Source organism: Elgaria multicarinata, chromosome 8 (assembly GCF_023053635.1).
Source record: "Elgaria multicarinata webbii isolate HBS135686 ecotype San Diego chromosome 8, rElgMul1.1.pri, whole genome shotgun sequence".
In the NCBI taxonomy this organism is placed as follows: domain Eukaryota; kingdom Metazoa; phylum Chordata; class Lepidosauria; order Squamata; family Anguidae; genus Elgaria; species Elgaria multicarinata.
The window spans coordinates 106,333,139-106,353,613 of record NC_086178.1 but is presented as its reverse complement, the minus strand read 5'-3'; the positions used below and the strand labels follow the sequence as shown (position 1 = coordinate 106,353,613).

Sequence of the window (20,475 nt, the reverse complement as noted above, 5' to 3'; positions counted from 1 at the left end):
CCTCCAGGTGAAGATTAGGGGGATATCACAACATTAAAGCTAGATCTCTCAGCTAGTTGTTTTTTTAATTGTTTACATAAGGTGCCCATGAATTCCAAGTGAAAAGGTGGTTACTCCTAATGTGGAAATCCACAGGAGACATTCCATTGTGAATATTTTTAGTTGCAAGAAGCAGATTTCTGCAGCAAACCCAAATGACCATTCACATTTGCCTTGATCGTTGGCACAGTCATTCCTTCACTATTGTCAACTGGTCATTTCAGTTAATTTCCGAGATGTTTTTATATTTTGCTCAAACTCTCACTGTGTCATGGGTTTGAAAGTCTTAAAGGTACACAACTGTTCTTGGCATGTGTGTTTTACTCTAGCTCACATCTGCTGTTGCAGGCTTATACATGCATTTACCTGAGATAGTTTGATACAATACAATACATCGTCTGAATGTAGCCAATTCGGTGCAAAAGTTTTCAAGTGGGGCAAAAATGGTGATATTGTAAGAATACATATCACTTCTTGATGTTAACATGACAACAAAACAAGCAGGCTGAAACTCACATGACAACAAGACTAATTTTTGGAAACTCGGGCAGCCAGTTTCTCCTTTTAACGAAACTGTTTCCCAATAGCACAATGAAATGTCAAAACAGGCCACTGTGGTTTTCAACAGGGATGGGGAAAAACTTGAGCTATATGAAGCAGAACAAATGGCAACTAATAAAATGAAATGGTGCTTATTTTGAAGAAGTAGGAAGTTAGGGCATGACTAGAAATTTCTGGTGGCTTTAATATCTTTCCCCTAGTTTATTTTTCCAAGAAAGCCAGTATTTTTCAAATCCTTTGAACACTTCTAAACCTGAGCTCCCAATCCTCCATCAATCATCTCTTAGCTCGGTGAGCGCCTGGAGATTATTTCATGTAGTGGAGCAACCTTCTCCAATCTGGCATCCTCCAGCTGTGTTGGACTGGCTGAGAATGATGGGAGTTGCAGTCTAACACATCTCGAGGGCTCATGTTTGGAAAAAGGTTGTAGTAGACTGTATCCTGGTACTTCATGTGATCATCTGTGGATCCAGGTAAGGAGATACTAAAAATGTTAGTAGATTACACTTCCTTCAAGGTATCAGGGGTTGAGCTCCAAATGACACATTCTCACCAGGGTTCGGTCATAAGAACGTAAGAGCCATGCTGGATCAGAACAAGGGTCCTTCTAGTCCAGCATTCTGTTCACACAGTGGCCAACCAGCTGTTGATGGGGAACCCACAAGCAGGGTATGAGAGCAACAGAACTCTCCTGCCCTTGTTCCTCGGCAACTGGTAAATATAGGCTTACTGCCTCTGATACTGGTGGCATCATGTCCCATGATCCTTGAGGGAAAAGATGCTCCAGTCTTTGTTGGAGCCCTCCACTGGCTGTTAAGTCATCCTCTTTCTCCAAAGTGAGGATTTTTTTTCCCGAGGGGAAGGGGAAAGATAGCAGAAAGCTGGCATCAATCGGGCCTTTTGAGCATTCTCTTTGATCAATTGTTAACCCCTTAATGGTTTATGAGTGTTCAACGGCAATGCTCAAAGGGTCTGATTGATTTAGGTTGCTCACCCATCCATAACTGCACTTCATGGAGCAACAGTCTGATTCAGTTTGAGGAATCTTCATAGGTTCAGGTACTTGAAGGGCATTTCTACACTAGTCCTTATCCCAGGGATTATCCTGGGATCATCCCTGTGCATCCACATGGAGGGATGATCCCTCTATTTCCCCAGGATAAGTGGGATGGCTTTTAGCCTGATTCCTCCTGCAGTCTTGGGATCGTCCCGAGACTGCAGGAGATGTGGGCGCCCATCCTGGCTTCATCTCGCCAGGAGCCGGGCACAGGACATGGAGCTCTTCACGTGCTCTATGCCCATTGGGGGTGGGGGGAGTGGGATCGGGTGCTTTTTAAAAAAACAACTCACTTTTCATTGGAGCACAAGTGCGCTCATCCATCTGTAAAAAAAGAAAAAAGAAAATGGTGGGCGTGACATCCCTCCTTCCTCCCCGGATGTCACACGTATGTTTGGACAAAGGGCAGGATCTCACAATCAGAATATTGTGAGATCCTTCCCCTTCCTCCCCTGGTCTAGACATGCCCAAAGAGTCCAATCACTTGGAATCCTGCCCCCTCCCCACCCCTCCCAATCCCAACCCAAAATTCAAGAACCTAACAAGTGTGTGGCAACCTATTTGTCCAAAAAAGTTGTTATTTATGAGTGCAGTGTAATAATCTCTAGTATTGGATGTTGTTCATACAAAATCTATATTTCCCATAAGAGGAGAAAATTGCAACCTTAAAAATAACTATTCAGATGTGTTTGCTTACCAAAGGACATCAAAATAGATTTCTGAGTTTTGGTAAGGGTAGAAGTGCTAGCATGCATTGACAAGCATAATTAGCTTTGAAGAGGTAATTAAAGCCATGGTGCCTCTGCCACTGTTCTCCAAACATAAAATTAATGATACAGAATATTGCCGTATTCGTGCCTCAAGTACGGCTGAGAGTAGAGAGTTAATGGATATATTTATCCACACATCCCAACTTCCTCCTCTGGCACAGAGAAACTGAGGATGCCAGGGGTTTAAGATAAATAATGACCCTTCCAATCCTAGAACACACGATTTACTAGAAGGTGGTAAACAAAACTGATTTGAGAAGCCATAAGTCATAGTTTGCTCTCTATGGGCTGATTCACACGAGGGCTGGGTGAGAAATTCACTCCATCAAGGTTTTTTCAAATTATTTTAAATGGATTTACCAAATTTGCACCTCCCAAGCTGTTTGATGAGCCAAGACAGAGATGCATTTCAAAATCCACGATCTTTCTGTTGCAGCTGGTCTTGGACAAAATGTACACCCTCAAATGGAATACATATGGAGAAAGTGAGCACAAAATGCATATAGTAGAGAAAAGTGCACAACACGGCATTTGGGCAATGTAGGCTGCTTGAGAAAAAAGTGTACGTTTAAAAAAACGCACTTGAAAATGCACACAGGAAAAATGTGCACCAACGAAGTGAGCTTGCTCTCAAAAAACCAACAATCTTAGTGAGAGAGAGATCTGTCCATTCCTGGTTCACACACTGCCTAGCTGTGTAGATTCTACACGGAACAGCAGACAGGATCTGCACACTCTTGCAGGTTACATTTGAATCTCAGCCTGCATGGGCAAATGCCTACAGAAGTAAGCCCTGCTCATACAATCCATCTATTAGGTGTCCGTATCCATTGAGCAGGGCCTACTCATCTAGAAGTTTATGCGCTTATTTTAAAGGTTACACTTGCAAGTGGGAATGAGCGTGAGGTTTGTTCCTGTGCCTGGACACATATCTAACTTACATGACTGGACTGTCTGTACACTGACCAGCCTTAAGAATATGACCATTCAGTGCCTTTCAAATTTGCTTTGTTCCTCCTGGTATCTCTTATTTCAGTAACTGCTCGCTCACGCCAGTTTTTGTTCACTATTGTCCAGCAAACTCTATTCAATAGTTCCATAATTGTTTGGGTCCTTTTGGTCTTCGAATCATAGAATCATAGAATAGCAGAGTTGGAAGGGGCCTATAAGGCCATCGAGTCCAACCCCCTGCTCAATGCAGGAATCCACCCTAAAGCATCCCTGACAGATGCTTGTCCAGCTGCCTCTTGAATGCCTCTAGTGTGGGAGAGCCCACAACCTCCCTAGGTAACGGATTCCATTGTCGTACTGCTCTAACAGTCAGGAAGTTTTTCCTGATGTCCAGCTGGAATCTGGCTTCCTTTAACTTGAGCCCATTATTCCATGTCCTGCACTCTGGGAGGATCAAGAAGAGTTCCTGGCCCTCCTCTGTGTGACAACCTTTTAAGTATTTGAAGAGTGCTATCATGTCTCCCCTCAATCTTCTCTTCTCCAGGCTAAATATGCCCAGTTCTTTCAGTCTCTCTTCATAGGGCTTTGTTTCCAGACCCCTGATCATCCTGGTTGCCCTCTTCTGAACACGCTCCAGCTTGCCTGCGTCCTTCTTGAACTGTGGAGCCCAGAACTGGACGCAATACTCTAGATGAGGCCTAACCAGGGCCCAACTTTCTCCTCTGGCACAGAGTCTTTAAATAATCTCTCTTCATATTTGCACACTATTGGTGTATATCATAGAAATGCTGCTGAAAAAAACCTCCCTGTGGCAAGTGATCCCTGCCTGGTTTGCAAAGTTAACAAATGCTTTCCAGCAACCAGATATATGGAGATGGGTTGTGGAGCTGAGATGGCTGGTCTCTACACAATAGCTTCAATAAGTTCTTCCACCATAAATGTTTTGAGCCAGGGGCCTGCTGCTTTGGGGAAACCATTTTGGTGGCACCTACGTAGTGACTATAACTTTGGTGGGAACAAGGGACAGGGCCTTTTCTGTGGTGGCAACCCATCTATGGAGCTCCCTTGCTAAAGGGATAATGTTGGCGCCCTCACTGCTTGCGTTTCAGTAAGCAGTGAAGATGTTTTGATTGGACCTAGCTTTCCATTGACTGACAGCATGAGTTAATCAGTGCACTATATATTGATATATGTTGCCCACAGACATCTTCCTTGGTGCCCAAAGGCACCATGTCAGGGACCTCAGCAATATATTGAGCACTAATCCTTGTTAGGGTTTTAAAATTAAAAATATCTTTAACTGGACCACAACTAGTATTATATTGTGCTTTGTGGGGACAAATGTGTGATTTGGCATTTGGGTGCAGGCTACACCTCTGCCTTGTAAACAGTTTCTTGGCCAAGTTACTTGACTCTGAGCCTTATCACTACAACACAGCTGAAGGGCACCATGCTGTCTGGGATTGATGAGAGTTGTAGTCCAACACAGCTGGAGGGCAGCAAGTTAGGGAAGGCTGCGCTACTAAATTCTCAGGCCTTGGCAAATTCTGCCTTGTCTGTGGGTCTTTCGAACAGCAGTTGGGAAGGTTTCTGTATTCCCACTTCAATGAACTGGCTTGACAGGCTCCTGCTTGTCCGAAAACAGTTCTGCAGACTCCTGTAGTTCATTTTATTGGTCAACAGAAAATCTGGTTGACTGACAGCTTGAAGGAATATTTCCCTACTATGAGAAAATGCACTGTAATGATTTCAAATGCAGTATTTCTTTTGTAATCAGGGATTGTTGGAATGGTGTTTATTACATTTAGATGGTGCTTTTGAAGTGTTCGAGGTGGTATGTGTACATGACCTCAGTAATTTAAACTGGCCCAGGATTACTTTCCCCACATCAAGACCTAAGGCTGAAAGAGAAAGTGCTTTGCCCATTGCTACCCTGTGAATTCATGGCTGAGAGATGACATTTGAACTGGGAAGTTCCTGATTTTTGCAGTGGCTTCTCTTAACCAATACAGTAACTCTAGATCCTGAAAAGGGATTGTTTGGCTGTGATTGTATGTATGTATTTGTGGTTTTTGGTTTCTCTTATTAGTTTCTGGAAAAGTTACATGTAACATTTGGGGCTTTTGAAAGGTACCATTCTAAAAATGGGAAGTAAGTAAAAAAAAAAGTGTCATAGTTCATTTTGAGACATTCAGTATGGGACTTTCCAGAGTTGGACAATGTTCTCAGCAGCGTCTTGTGCACTGAATTTTATCATTTCACCTCAAAAAGGATACTCCATAAAAAGGGGTCAGTTTTGTCCAGAATCATCACCCTCTCTTCTAAAATGCAAACAACAACAGCACCCACTTTCCCCCTTTTTCATTCCGCAGAGAAATGTTGCTGCCTTCAAAAGCATGTATGATTCGGTTGCCTTGTTTAGACAGAACTGGCAGTGTAATTAAGCATGGAGGAACCCTTGTCAGGAAAATAAACAGTGTTCATAGTAATTGTGTCCCTCTTAATATCTTGTAGATCTGCAAAAGGCACATTGGTGTCCACACAGTAAAAATGGAAGCTCTGGAAATCAATAGTAGATTCTAATTAAAGTGTATGTAGGTGGTTAATGAGTGGGGTGGGGTGGGGTAGAGACTTGATTTTGAATAGCCTGCAGCCATGTAATGATTCCCTAAATAGGGATGGATCAGCAGTCTCTACACTAATACAGGATATGACACTTTGAAAACGTTTTGAAGACTGAATAGGGAGTGTGTCCTGGGTCTCAACAGTTGCCACTATTGTTATAAACTGTTTTAAAGCAGTAGTGTAGATCCTGCCAAAGCATTTTTTGTTCCTGTCATGGGTTTCTTAGGGCCTCAGCTAGACCTACCTGGTCTAGCATGATGGAAGGGTGAAGAAGATCTCACCCTGTCCTCCTTTTCAAATGGTCACCCCACCATAGTAGGCCTGCCCTCATTGTCCTCTACTTCAGATGCTAGAATTGCCACCTTAGTCCCAAAATAGGCCTTTATGGTCCATGCTTTTTTGTTTGTTTTGCAAAACTGCTCTCTGGGATGGGGGGGGCACTACTGCAGCAGCTCTTTTAGAAGTTGGCTTAATGATGCTGTGGTTGAAATTTTGGAGGTGAGAGGCAGCACCTCAGCACTAAACCCACATGTTCATTTGGTGACATCACCCCACTTAATACTCCCCCCTCCCAAATTCTGTCCTGACATTCTTTGTTACATAATATAAAAAGTTCACTATACAGTAGAAATAGCTTCCCCTTGATTATTGTGAAAACTTTATTGGTCAATATCACTGCTTGGAGGTGTTAGATAAAGAAAACGGATAATGAGCATAGTTCAGACAAAGTCAACGTTTCATTACCTAAGATGTGCAGTATTGGAAGAGAAACAGAAAGCATATTTAATGAGTTTGAAGTACCTAGACCTACAACAGAAGACGCAGAGAGAGATATTGGTTGTTTTGATAGTCAAATAGGTATGGAATTATTTCCCCACAATATTAGGCTATTTCTTTCGAATGTGTACTCAACCCCACCCCCTGAGACTGGTGCTCAGAGAGAAAGAAGTGAGTCAGATACGGTGTACACTTGGATACCAAGGGAGTGGTTTCCCTAGCAACCGTAACAATGCCAAGTGCTCTTAGAACTTCCCCTGTGTGTGCACGCTGGCTTTTTGAGGCAACATTTGCTGCAGTGCTGTGCTGAGCTTATGTGTCAGAGTTACAGATCCTTTTCAAAATGGCTTTTCACATTTGACATCTCTCTCTTATTTATTATTCCCCCAAACGTTGGGCTTTTCAGCAACTGATGGGCTGTGTCTGCTTTAACAGGACTGGGCCCTCTCACTGGATGCATGGAATATTGCTTCTCAGTGCCAAATTCACAGGGGGTTCCGCTCAAGAAGGTACTCAGAAGGAACAGAAGGGGATATGGTTCTCAAAGGGAAAAAGGAAGGGGTGAAGGGAGTGTGTGAGTGAGTGAGAGGCAAGGAGCCTGAGAAGGAGGTGAAGAGGAATGCCCAGGGCAGGTCCCAAGATAAGAGTGGGACAGAGGAGGCAGATGGGAGTTCCCCACCATTTAAGTTATGGTTATCCTAGAATAATAGAGTTGGAAGGGGCCTATAAGGCTATCAAGTCCAACCCCCAAGTCCTGCAACTTATTATCCAGGTGAAGACCTTTTTATTTTCTCACTATTTTAACGGCTTATCATCTTTTAACTTTGCTGTTTTAAATCTCTGCATTGCTGCTTGGTTTTTTTCCTCTAGTTGTGCTTTTATATTGTACTTTTATATTGTGTTTTTTTATACAGTTGTTTGTTTTATACTTTGAATTGTTCTTCATGGGTTTTAATTTTTGTGAACGGCCCAGAGAGCTTCAGCTATTGGGCAGTATAGAAATGCAATAAATAAATAAATAAAAATAAATAACCTACGGTTGTTTACAGATTTAAGCATCCATGACGACACACAGAACTGTAGGCATATTTGGCATAATCCTGGCTTGCGAATTGGGTTGTCCTAGCAACAGAATTCGGTTTGCTAGGGCATAAGACACACCCAGCAACACAAATCTGAATATTATGGTACTTCTTAATATTGGAACATAGGAAGCTGTCTTATATCGAGGCAGACCATTGATCCATTTAGCTCAGTACTGGCCACACTGACTGGCAGCAGCTCTTCATGATTCAGAGATTTATCACACCAGGGTTATACTGTGCAATCACTGTGAATTGCATGCAAAGGACTCAGAACTTTTCCACCTTATAATCTGCTTTTATTGTGAAGTACTTCCATGCATCCTGCTTTAATTGTGCTTCAAAGCAAAAAGATTCACTCTATTTAGCCCCTGCTTTCTGAGCGTATCTTCCAAGCTGCCGCTGGGGCGCAGGAGCAGGATTTTAAAGAAATGCTTACATCTGCGTAAGCTTTAAAGACACCAAAATTAGCACAGTAATAGATATTAGGGAGAGCTTTAAGAATACCAAATTTGAATTGAATTGGGTCATCCACTGATTTTTTAATGATTTTTTTACATTTCCCCGCTTAAACTCACTTCCTGGTATGCAAAGGATCGCTGTCGCCCGGTAGCAAAAACAACAACAACCGCGAAAGCTTAGCACTACGGGGATAATCTGAAGGAAGCAGGTACGTGTGATAAAGCTCTCAGACAGGAGAATTTCTCAACTACAGTGAAGATGTTAAAGACCAACCCTTTTCCTTGTTGGTCACCTTAGGGGAAGAAGGAATTTTGGAAAGTGGTCCTAGTCATGGGAAAATCTGTGAACAAGTATCTAGCTTTCACACATGTCAGCTGGCTGTTCTCTCTCTCTCTCTCTCTCTCTCTCTCTCTCTCTCTCTCTCTCTCCCTCCCCCCCTCCAGGTAAGCCCTCTGGTGCAAGAGACCTCATGGAGACATTTGACATGAGCTGTCATACAATATTTAGACAGAGATCCACAGTGGCCAACAATAATTCTCTGGCAGGTGTGGAGCCCTGTTCTCACAGAGGTTTGTGAGCTCCTGCCAAAGGAAGTGAGGCAGGTGGCTACCAGGAGGAGGGCTTTCTCCGCTGTGGCACCCCGGCTGTGGAATGAGCTCCCAAGAGAGGTCTGCCTGGCGCCTACACTGTACTCCTTTCATCACCAGCTGAAGCCCTTTTTATTCTCTCAGTATTTTAACACTTAATTTTAACTTAAATTTTACTGTTTTAACTCTGTATTTTAATTTTATATCAATTTTACTGTGTGGTTTTTATCCTGGTTGTGATTTTTATACTGTATTTTGTATTTGTGCTTTTAACCTGCTGGTTGTTTTATTATGGTTTTAATTCTTGTGAAGAGCCCAGAGAGCTTCAGCTATTGGGCAGTATAAAAATGTAATAAATAAATAAATAAATAAATTATTCATCCTTTACGTTGGAAAGATCACATGGAGAAAATTAGTGGCTGCTTTATATGTGTGCTCATTGGCTTTCGGCCTTTTACTCATGTGGATGGATAATTTACTAGGACAAATTTATGAGAATCTGTTGAACAGTTCTTTTTCCTCTTGTGCTATGTATGGACCTTCTGACCTTTCCCCAGTTCTTTGCAAGCACACAACATTGCCCCCATTATAATGCAGATTCTTCTGTACCGCTGGATGTTTAGTTTATCAAGTTACTTCAAGTGCCTCTTTGGGTTTTTTTTCACAGTGCTGAAAGGAAATTTTCAAATAAGAGCCTTTGCAAAGCCTTCTCCTAATTAATCAAAGCTGTTTGGAAGGGGAGCTTATTTGCCAGTGGTTAACACAGAGGAATGAGGTATTGTGGGAACCTTGCTGATCCTCTGTTTTAACAAGACAGATGCAGTTTAATATTACTGTTGAACTGATGACCTGTGGCGACAGAGGCAAAAGAATATGGTGGGGAAAGCAAACAGGCAACTGATTGGCCTGAAATGGTCTGTTCCTTGAGTTATTTGCTGGTTGTTGTTTTTTTATATATAAAAATACAGTGAAGATTAGTGATCCTTATGGATATCGTAGGATGGCTACTGAGAGTTGTCTTAATTAAGGGCCTTGCTAGACCCAGTCGAAAATCCGGGGGAGAGGAGGGGAGAACTCGCGTTATGACTAATGCGAGATCTTGCCCTTATGCACATGTGAGCCGTGACTGGAGGAGAGCCGTCGCAGCTGACATTTTTTTTAAAGTGGCAGCAGCCTGGAAAGGTAAGTAGGGGTTTTTATTTTTTAAAAAAATATTCTCCCCCCCGTCCCCGATCTCGTCGCCCTGTCCCCCTTCTCCTTCCCCCCTGTCCCCGATCTCGTCGCCCTGTCCCCCTTCTCCTTCCCCTGTCCCCGATCTCATTGCCCTGTCCCCCTTCTCCTTCCCCTGTCCCCGATCTCATTGCCCTGTCCCCCTTCTCCTTCCCCCATCTCTCCCGCCGGGTCTGCTTCCCCCCCACAGCCCCCATCTCCCTCCTGTGATTCCCCCCCCCAGCCTGATGGGCACAGCGCTCCTATGGAGTGCTGCGGCCCGTCCGCTGCTTTTCCTGGCTACTCGCGCATAAGTGTGGTAGCCGGGAAAAGCAGTGGACCGGTCCACACGTCTGCGGTCCCGGCCTCAGCCTGACCTGAGGCCGGGACCGCAGGAAGAACCGCGCTACGAGCGGTTCTAGTTAGCGTGGTGCCATGGCGGCTTGAGCCCTGGCTGAGGCCGGGATCCCCTGTGCGTCATCTGGACGCACAGGGATGAGCACGGGCCTCGCACCGCACTAACCCCTGGTCTAGCAACGGCCTAAAGCTTGCTTCAGAATACTTTTAGAAGTTTGGTAAGGCCCATGTTTCCACTGTATGGATGGAGGAGTATGTCTGAACTGAACATACACAGGGGTTCCAAGACACCCAAAAGTAGCTGCAAGGGCCACTTTCCAGGGCATGGTGTCTCCATGTGCTACAGGGATCAATGTAATGTAGGAGAATGATTGATCTGGTGGTCCCAAAGCCACTGTCTTTTCATCTCTGCATGCAATCCATCCCTGGGAAAATTCTGGAGCAGATTATAAAGAAGTCAATCTGTAAACACCTTGAAATCAATGCAGTGATTACTAGAAGCCAACATGGATTTGTCAGGAACAAATCCTGTCAGACTAATTTGATCTCATTTTTTGATAGGATAACCTCCCTTGTGGACTGTGGGAATGCTGTGGACGTCATATATCTTGACTTCAGCAAAGCTTTTGACAAAGTACCACATGACATTCTGATTAACAAACTAGCTAAAAGTGGGCTAGATGGAACAACTATTAGGTGGATCCACAGCTGGCTACAGAATCGGACTCAAAGAGTATTTATCAATGGAACCTTCTCAAAATGGGGAGAGGCAACGAGTGGGGTGCCGCAGGGCTCAGTCCTGGGCCCAGTGCTCTTCAACATTTTTATTAATGATTTGGACGAGGAGGTGCAGGGAACGCTGATCAAATTTGCAGATGACACAAAATTGGGTGGGATAGCTAATACCCTGGAAGACAAAAACAAACTTCAAAGTGATCTTGATAGGCTGGAGTGCTGGGCTGAAAACAACAGAATGAAATTTAATAGGGATAAATGCCAAGTTCTACATTTAGGGAATAGAAACCAAATGCACAGTTACAAGATGGGGGGACACTTGGCTCAGCAATACTACAAACGAGAAAGATCTTGGAATTGTTGTAGATCACAAGCTGAATATGAGCCAACAGTGCGATATGGCTGCAAGAAAGGCCAATGCTATTTTGGGCTGCATTAATAGAAGTATAGCTTCCAAATCACGTGAGGTACTGGTTCCTCTCTATTCGGCCCTGGTTAGGCCTCATCTAGAGTATTGCGTCCAGTTCTGGGCTCCACAATTCAAGAAGGACGCAGACAAGCTGGAGCGTGTTCAGAAGAGGGCAACCAGGATGATCAGAGGTCTAGAAACAAAGCCCTATGAAGAGAGACTGAAAGAACTGGGCATGTTTAGCCTGGAGAAGAGAAAATGGAGGGGAGACATGATAGCACTCTTCAAATACTTAAAAGGTTGTCACACAGAGGAGGGCCAGGATCTCTTCTCGATCCTCCCAGAGTGCAGGACACGGAATAACGGACTCAAGTTAAAGGAAGCCAGATTCCGGCTGGACATCAGGAAAAACTTCCTGACTGTTAGAGCAGTGCGACAATGGAATCAGCTACCTAGGGAGGTTGTGGGCTCTCCCACACTAGAGGCCTTCAAGAGGCAGCTGGACAAGCATCTGTCAGGGATGCTTTAGGGTGGATTCCTGCATTGAGCAAGGGGTTGGACTCGATGGCCTTGTAGGCCCCTTCCAACTCTGCTATTCTATGATTCTATGATTCAATACAAAAGATCCTGCCCTTCTGTTCCCAAGTAATCACATGATGAAACACACCCACAATTCTGTCTCCTGCTCACAGTCTGGCCCATAACCTAGTGCAATGGTGGGCATAGTGTTGCCCGCTAGATGTTGTTTGACTGAAAATCCCATCAGCCCTAGCAAGCATAGCCAATGGTGGGGCATAATGGGATTTGCAATCCAACAATGTCTAGAGGGCCACAAGTTGCCCACCCTTGTTCCAGCATGATCAGGAGCCAGAAAGGAAATAGGGGAAGTGAACAGGATGGTGGAATGCATGGAGAAGTGGCTAAATTCCCATTAATGTTTGCAGTATTACATATCAGCAAAAAGATAAATTTAACTGTTTTAAAAAAAACTTGAACATATTTCTTTTGATTATTGGTCCGATAATGGATGATCCAGCCTGGGGAACATATTGTCCAGTTCATGTTGTGTCATGCATTCCAAGCTATTTCAGCCTAAAAGGTCTCTCCAAAGTTGACCATGGGAAGCTGACGGCTGTAGGGAAGCTGTATTCATATTTGTTGATTCAATAAACAGCTGCCAAATCTTATAAAAATTGTCTGATGTTGCTTGACGTCTTTGGAAGTTGAGTTGTTTTGTGGTGTGTGTGTTTTTGTCCCCGTAAGAGTGAAGTCCCATAACGTTTGCTTGCATCCAATAATAGATGGTTCTACATTAGGCCTTCACATTGCTGCTATTTTTAGCTTGGCCACAGTCCAAATAAAGGCTAACAGTTCTTTATGTTCTAATTTTGCATTTGTCCCCAAACCCACATTTTGTAAAAAGACCCATGTTTTGTCTGATAAAGTAAATTGGCTGTGATTGTGGCAAGACTGTTGTGACAGGGGGCAATACCTGCTTCCCCAAGAAAAAGAGGCCTGTCAGGGTGTCCCTGAGGGCACCCCTTTAGGTTTTTTTTTTCATATTTGTAAATGGCTCTCATCTTAGGGATGTTACGGGCGTTCGGCCTGGCAATTTCACGCTGACTCGACCCCACCCCCTCTGATCCCAGTCTACAGATCCTCACTTCCTTGGCAAGCTGCCAATTTGCATAAAAATGGCAGTTCAGACTTTTTTTTGTAAAGGTTCATTTGCATAAATGGCAGCCTTAAAGGGTGCCTCGTGTGGCGCAGAGAGCCTCGCGTGGCGCAGAGTGGTAAGTGGCAGTTACTGCTGCCGAAACTCTCCCCAGGGCCTGAGTTCGATCCCAGCGGAAGCTGGTTCTCAGGCAGCCGGCTCAGGTCGACTCAGCCTTCCATCCTTCCAAGGTCGGTAAAATGAGTACTCAGCTAGCTGGGGGGAAGGTAACTGTGACTGGGGAAGGCAATGGCAAACCACCCCACTACAAAGTCTGCCAAGAAAACGTCAGTGAAAGCAGGCGTCCCTCTAGGAGTCAGCAATGACTCAAGTGCTTGCATGAGAGGTTCCTTTCCTTCCTTCCTTAAAGGGCTCTATTTATGGAAAATTACAATCTTTATATCCAATGTCCAAGAGAAGAATCAATGGACGATGATACACCTTAGTGTTTCAGTCTAACACACCAGAACCTCAGGACAGAATTTGGACCATGCTAGCTCCTTGAGATGGTGTTAAGGAAACAAATGGAGAACTATTGATTTCATCAGGCATTTGGGGGGTACTGCAAGTTCCTATTTTCCCTGCTTTTCTTTGTACTAATGAATGGAATTGGGTATTGTAAAGTCTGATATGTTTTGCTTCCGCCCCCCAGACTGAAATGCTTATATTATTATTTTATTGGCATAAGCCACCTACTGAGCCCATTGGATGGAAAGACTGAGGGGATCAAAATGGCAAAATAAATGAATAAGTCACATTATGGAGGTGCCACTTTGCATTTTTAGTATGAGAATAGATTTAATCAGATGAGACTACAGATATGATTTGTCCTGTTAAGGCAGGGGTGGGGGATCTGTGGCCCTCCAGATGTTGTTGGACTTCAAGACCTATCAGCCCCAGCCAGCATGGCCAATGGTCAGGGATGGGAACTGTTGTCCAACTACATCTGGAGAGCCATAGGTTTTCTACCCCTGCAATAAGGTATGAATCAACATAAAATGGCATTTCTGTGATTTATTTATTAATTACATTTTTATCCTGCCTTTCCTTCAAGGAACCCAAGACGGTGTACATGATCATCCTTCTCTGCATTTTCTTCCCACAAAATCCTTCTGAGGTAGGTTAGGCTGAGAGACAGTGACTGGTCCAAAGTCACCCAGTGAGCTTCATGGCTGAGTGGAGACCAGAACCCTGGTCTCCCAAGTCCTAGTCTGACACTGTAATCACTACACCACATGGGCACTCAGCCAGAGTGGTGTTCATGATTCCAAAGTCCATTGCCTGAATCAACCAAGTGGTTGGTTTAACAACCTGTTTGTGCTTATAAATTGCACAATGTTTTAACAGAATTTAGAGTGTGAATACATTATAGCAATGTACAGTTTCCACCGGCTTGAGTTTTAATTTATTTATTATGAGCCTTGGTTTCACTGAGAGCTTTGGTTATGTATTTCAGGATGCTTAGGTTGATTCTGAGGTTGTTAATTCAGGGTTGTTATCTACACTTCTTTATATGTAAACACTTCTTTATTTGTAAAGGGTGACCCAAACCAAAACATTTTTAACTGTTAAACCTTGCTCAATGTTGGGTTATTGGGTGCACAGACATTGCAAAGTAATCCTGTCCAAGTTTCTGACGATTCTTAGGGTTAAAAAATGTACCAATATGTTTTTTTTTAGCAGTGACAAGCATGGTAGCAACTTCATAGTGATATAACAACCAGGATATGATTAAAAGGAAGTTCAACGATCACATATCAAGGACTTCCAGTTTCTTATTTTCTGCCCCGTTTATGATAAAACAATAAGCTTAAAGACATGGGGAAGTATTCTGGCTTGTATTTCTCAATACCCTTACTTCCCTTTGGAGGTGGATGATGTCACAAACTAGCCATCCATTCAATCTAGATACTCTACTGGCTGGTCTTTGGGGTTTAGAGACGAAGGGAGCTCCCCAATGGAGATGATGCAATAATATTAGAAGGGAGCACGTTTGTAAGGAAATTGACAAATGGATGAGTGGCAAACCTGTGAACCCAGCATGGAACTTTCTTTATTCCTCAGTATATTTCCTCTGGCAGCTGAAATCCTCATTGTATTCATCACTAGGAATGAGTTAACTGTGTAGCAGTACAGAGCAAGGCCGTTCTTAAGTTTTAGTGGCTTCAAAGAGATTTTATAGATGAGTTTGTGTGTGTGAATGACCGTTTGTTGCTCTGGAATACTGTGTGAGTTATGGCAGAAACCTGCAGTTTTTCACCGGTGCTCATTAATAGCATCCTGTTTCACACTGATACAGTTCTTCTATTCCCACATAGGCTTTCATTTTATCTTATGAGATTTAGATTATGATAAATAGCCCCCTCTGGCTGTATTGGTTGCAGGAACATTATTAAGATAAAGTACTGCAAACCTTTCTTGGCTAAGATTTGCTGATGGTAGTAACTAACTATGAGTCACTTTGTGTCAAATCCCGTTTAGTCTGTTATGGGTAGAAAATAATGATGAGATTTCTTGCAAATATTACCCAAAGCTTCAAACAAGAAAGGAGAGCTACATGTGTGTGTGTGTGTTAAATTATTTTAATTATCACTTTCATTTCTGAAGGTTATTTATAAGCAGCCCTTTTGCAACCTTATTTGTAAGGGAGAACATTTCTGAGTCAATGTTTACTGAGTGCATGGCTACTTTGCTGGATGTACATGGGGGACAATAGATGGGAGCCTGTCTATTGCGCATGGTTGTGCATGCACCCTGATTGAGCAAGAGAGATCACGTAGAAGCAGGTTTCTTCTGTGCAGGCAATGCTGACAGAGAACCAGATGTGCATCCTCATCCCCATTAAATTGGCCACATTCACCATTTATTTATTTATTTATTTATTGCATTTATATACTGCCCCATAGCCGAAGCTCTCTGGGCAGGTGATGGGGGGGCTTTCATCAGAGAGCTATTAGTTGGTGTGTGACATGGTGGATTGGGACCATGGTATATACTTTTTCACTTCATGGAATTGAACTGTTACCCCTGTAGTGAATCTTCATATGTAAAACGGCCTTCAGTATTTGCATTCAGAACCATTTTTGGCCCGAGAGCTGCATTGTCTCAGTTGAAGTCTATTGGGGGCTGCATGCCAGTCATGAGGCAGAACCAGAGCCCAAAGTAGGTGGGGCCAAAGTCCCCCCCCCATCTTTCTCTCCTGGATCTCCATCTGATTGCACTTTCTCTCCATGCACTGAGAGAGGGGAGCCCTTCTCTCAGTGCGCAGGGAGGAATCCAAGTGAGCTGGTGATCCAAAAGGAGATCACTTTCTTCCTGGATCGCCAGCTGGCTGCAGCTGAGCAGGGATAAAGAGAGCTTCTGGAATTATCCTCCAGTTGACTTGAGGCAGAAGCTTCTGATGAATCAGGCTTCCTCCACCCCTTGCCTTTCCCATCAGGAAAGGTGAAGGGTGAGGGAAGCTTTCATTGACCACTTCTTCAAGACCCCTCCAGGCTTCTTGGCTGGCTGAGCTGGATTCCCTCTCTCTTCACTCTTCTTCCAGGGTCAGGACTTTGGTTGAGACCTCTGCAGGGCAGACGGGGATGCCTGGTGCGCCAGATCTAGCCTGTGGGCTGGAGGTTCCCTACCATTGAATTACAACAAGTTCTGGAACTTATAAATCCAAGTGGCCCTTTATAGGCTCATCAGAGGTCCAAGGTTGCCATTGCAGCCCATCTGCTGGTAGGTCTAGACATGTCCAAAGCCAGCTTTGAATTTCTTCGTGAGCCCGGTTAAGTGACCAGCATTGAGCTCTCTTAATCAGTGAGGGGCAGAGGAGATAAGGCTGTATGTGTGTGTGTTGGGCAAACAGAGCACCCCAGAATCCTGTGCCCAGATGACTCTTGTAAGCAAGTCAAGGTGCACGCCAGATTCTTTTCACCCTTTTCATAATACATATGCCGAAAGAACATTATGACCAAAAGAACATGCATGCTTTCTGTTTGTTGCTATAATGAAATAATATTCCGGAGCTGCTTTATAGTTTTGGAATCCCTCATCTGGTTGACTTTAATTAGCTCAGAAACCACCTTGTTGCTTTTGAAAGGCAGAGTATGTTTTAAAGCTGTATATAAGTTCTCAGCTTCCTACAACACGCTTGGCACCCTTATGCAGATAGCCTTTCCAGCTTTAAACCACCCAGAGAGCTTTGGCTGTTGGGCGGTATAAAAATGCAATAAATAAATAAATAACAAGTGACCAAACTCTGAGACTTTGGTCCCATTCAGGGCCAGGATTAAGGGCTGGCATCATGGGGCACCTGCTGATGGTCCATGTTGTTTGGAGGGTCCTTTGCAAACCCCACGGCCAGTCCCTAACAGGTAGCATAGGGGCTTGGCAAAGGAAGCCTCCCTCCCTTCCTCCTCCCAGGCAATGTTAGTTGATGTGGGGCTACCGTGGTTCTTGGTGCCAACTGCTGACGTCATCCATGTGCACTGGAAAGCCACTGGCAATCCCCCGCATCAGATCGCATGGAAACAGAATGGGTGGCTGAACTGCTGCTTATCAATATCAATAATGTAGGGACAACAGTTCCATTTTTTAAGAAACAGAGAGCTGCACTGGAAGAACAGCCAAATAATGGACATCGATTTGATGGTGGCAAGAGAAAGGCTAGCAGATTGTCAATAATTCATGTTAATGCACTGGAAATGGAGCCACAGAAAGGGTCATGGAGAGTTCATGATGCAGGTGATCTTCATTTTGATGAGTGCCCCGTTTCAGCAAGGAGAAGAATACAGAGACATCATACTTCTCGCCTCTTCTCTGAGCATGAGTATTCTTTGAGAATACCCTGAGTCAGTATTCAAATACATGATTCTCTGCCTGCGGTGTGAAGTTGTACACTCCTGTAGGAGCTGCATCACACGTCTCTACTGATCGCAGAGCTCAGCTCTGAGTCTGAATCAAGGAGATGATTTCTGTGGAAGCAATGCTTTGGTCTTAGACTCATCAGGATGCAGCCTTCTTGGGCACCTTCTGGGCCCTTGCTGCCTTGGCAGGCAGGGCCAGTTTTACCATTGAGGCCACTCAGGCGGCCGTCTAGAGCGCCAAGCTAAGAAGGGCACTGGGCACAGCGCAGCACTCACGTGCGTTGGCTGTGAGCTGGCCCGGCCCGAGGATTCAGCTGGGCCTGGGCGGGTGAGATGGTGCCCCATGCCCACCCAGCTGAAGCGAAGCCAGGGATGCTAGGGTGAGGGTGGGGCAGCTCCACGTTCGGACTTCTGGAACATGCCCGGAAGAGAGAGAGAGAGAGAGAGAATGTATGGGTGAATGGGGTGCATGGGGTCTTGGTGAGTGAATGGATGTGTTCATGCTTGTGTTTGTTCGGAGTGAGTGATGCTGAGTGTGTGTGTGTGCGTATGCGTGTGAGTTGGGGGGGATGATTTGGAGGTGATATTCCTATTAAATAATGCATTTTAGACCCATAGATTTTCCTTTCCAATTTGTTTGCTATAATTGGCATGACGTATGTCTTATACTTTAAAATAAATTTAGCACTTTCAAGTTTTGTGCTTCCTATTTTTTCCAGGAAACATACGTTCTTAAAAATCAAAGTTGGCATTTTTTGGGGGTGGGGTGGGGGCGGGGGGTGAAAGTAGCTCACCTTGCCTAGGGTGCAAAATAGTCTGGCCCTGGCCCTGTGGGCAGGGCTCCTCACAGCACAGATACCCACACTGACTGGTTTTGAGCTACTGGATTTGCTCCGGGTTCATACTTAGACCCATTGAAATAAATGGGATTGAAGTTAGTCATGATGAGTCTATGCTGAACTGATTTCAGTGGGTCTACTCAATGTATGCCTATATTTGAATCCACCCCCTTATTTAAAGGTCCCATTTTGTCCTAGAGTAATGCTATATTTGGGGCACTGTGAGAGATTTAAATGGCAGGTCCAAGCCACCCAATGCTGATTGCTGCTATTATTATTATTATTATTATTATTATTATTATTATTATTATTATTATTATTATTATTTGTATACTGCCCCATAGCTGAGGTTCTCTGGGTGGTTTACATAGGATAAAAATCCCCCATACTCATTAGGCCTAACTAGACACACTAATAAAGATGGTCCTCCATATTTATGCTGGTTGACTATTCCCAAGTATAGGAGGGCATTTACCTTGGCCAGATTTAATGCCCTTCCTTCCAGGTTGATGGAAGGCAGATATAAAAAAAATCCTTTATGCAAAAGATGCTGCCCTTGTAACAAAACTGAAGTAGAAACCATTACCCACGTCCTGTTTTTTTGTAGCTTCTATGATGGTATCAGAAAAGAGCTGATACGCCCTATTATACAGGCTTTGCCTGGCCGCTCCCCAGAGACCCTAATGGTTAGCCTCCTCCAGGGCCAAAATAAATCAATCACTATACAGGTTGCCAAGTTTCTGAATCTGGCCATTCTCATCAGACCACATACGATTGCTTGAATTTTCCTCCTATGTTCTGTTCAAGATCTAATGTTAACACATGTCCCATCCTTGCTCTGATCTTATTCCCTTTTACCCTTGATTTTTATGTATTAAAATGTATTAATAATGATATGTTTTATATGCTTAGGTTATCTTATTGACCTTTGGCTTGGAATAACTGTACCTTTCTTTTTCTGGTCTATTGACTGTAAATAATATTGATAGGATAAAAATACTTAAAAACAATATACAAAACATTTAAATCACAAAACCATACAATTTTAAACCACAGAACATACAAAAACAAACCCAGGCTAATTACATATTGCTAAATGCCTGGGAGAATTCTGTTGCTGCCACTTTTTGTTGTTATCACTACTGCCAGGTAGACCCACCAGGGCCCATCAAAAGAGAAGCCAGATCTGTTATTAGACTCTTGGCTGTCATAATAAAAATGGCTTCCATCTTAGATGGTTTGGGATGAAGTGTTTATATCTTTCTGGGGCTTGCTGATCAGCAAAGAGTAATTTCAAAGGCCTTTATAGTACACACTCTTCATTCAATCATCATGTGAGAAGAAGAGTTTAAAACACTTAAGTACAGTAATAGATCAATGAAGATGGACAGAGCAACTGTATACTTACACTGTGATAGTCCAGGATTAGAGATATCCTGCTCCTTCTC

The 20,475-nt window shown here is 43.7% G+C and overlaps 1 protein-coding gene across 1 annotated transcript in view; it reads right to left on the bottom strand.

Annotated features, from left to right (window-relative positions):
• RASGEF1A (RasGEF domain family member 1A) overlaps positions 1-20,475 on the bottom strand; it is a 297,650-nt gene that overhangs the window by 115,318 nt on the left and 161,857 nt on the right. The gene's annotated exons all lie outside the window — the stretch shown is intronic.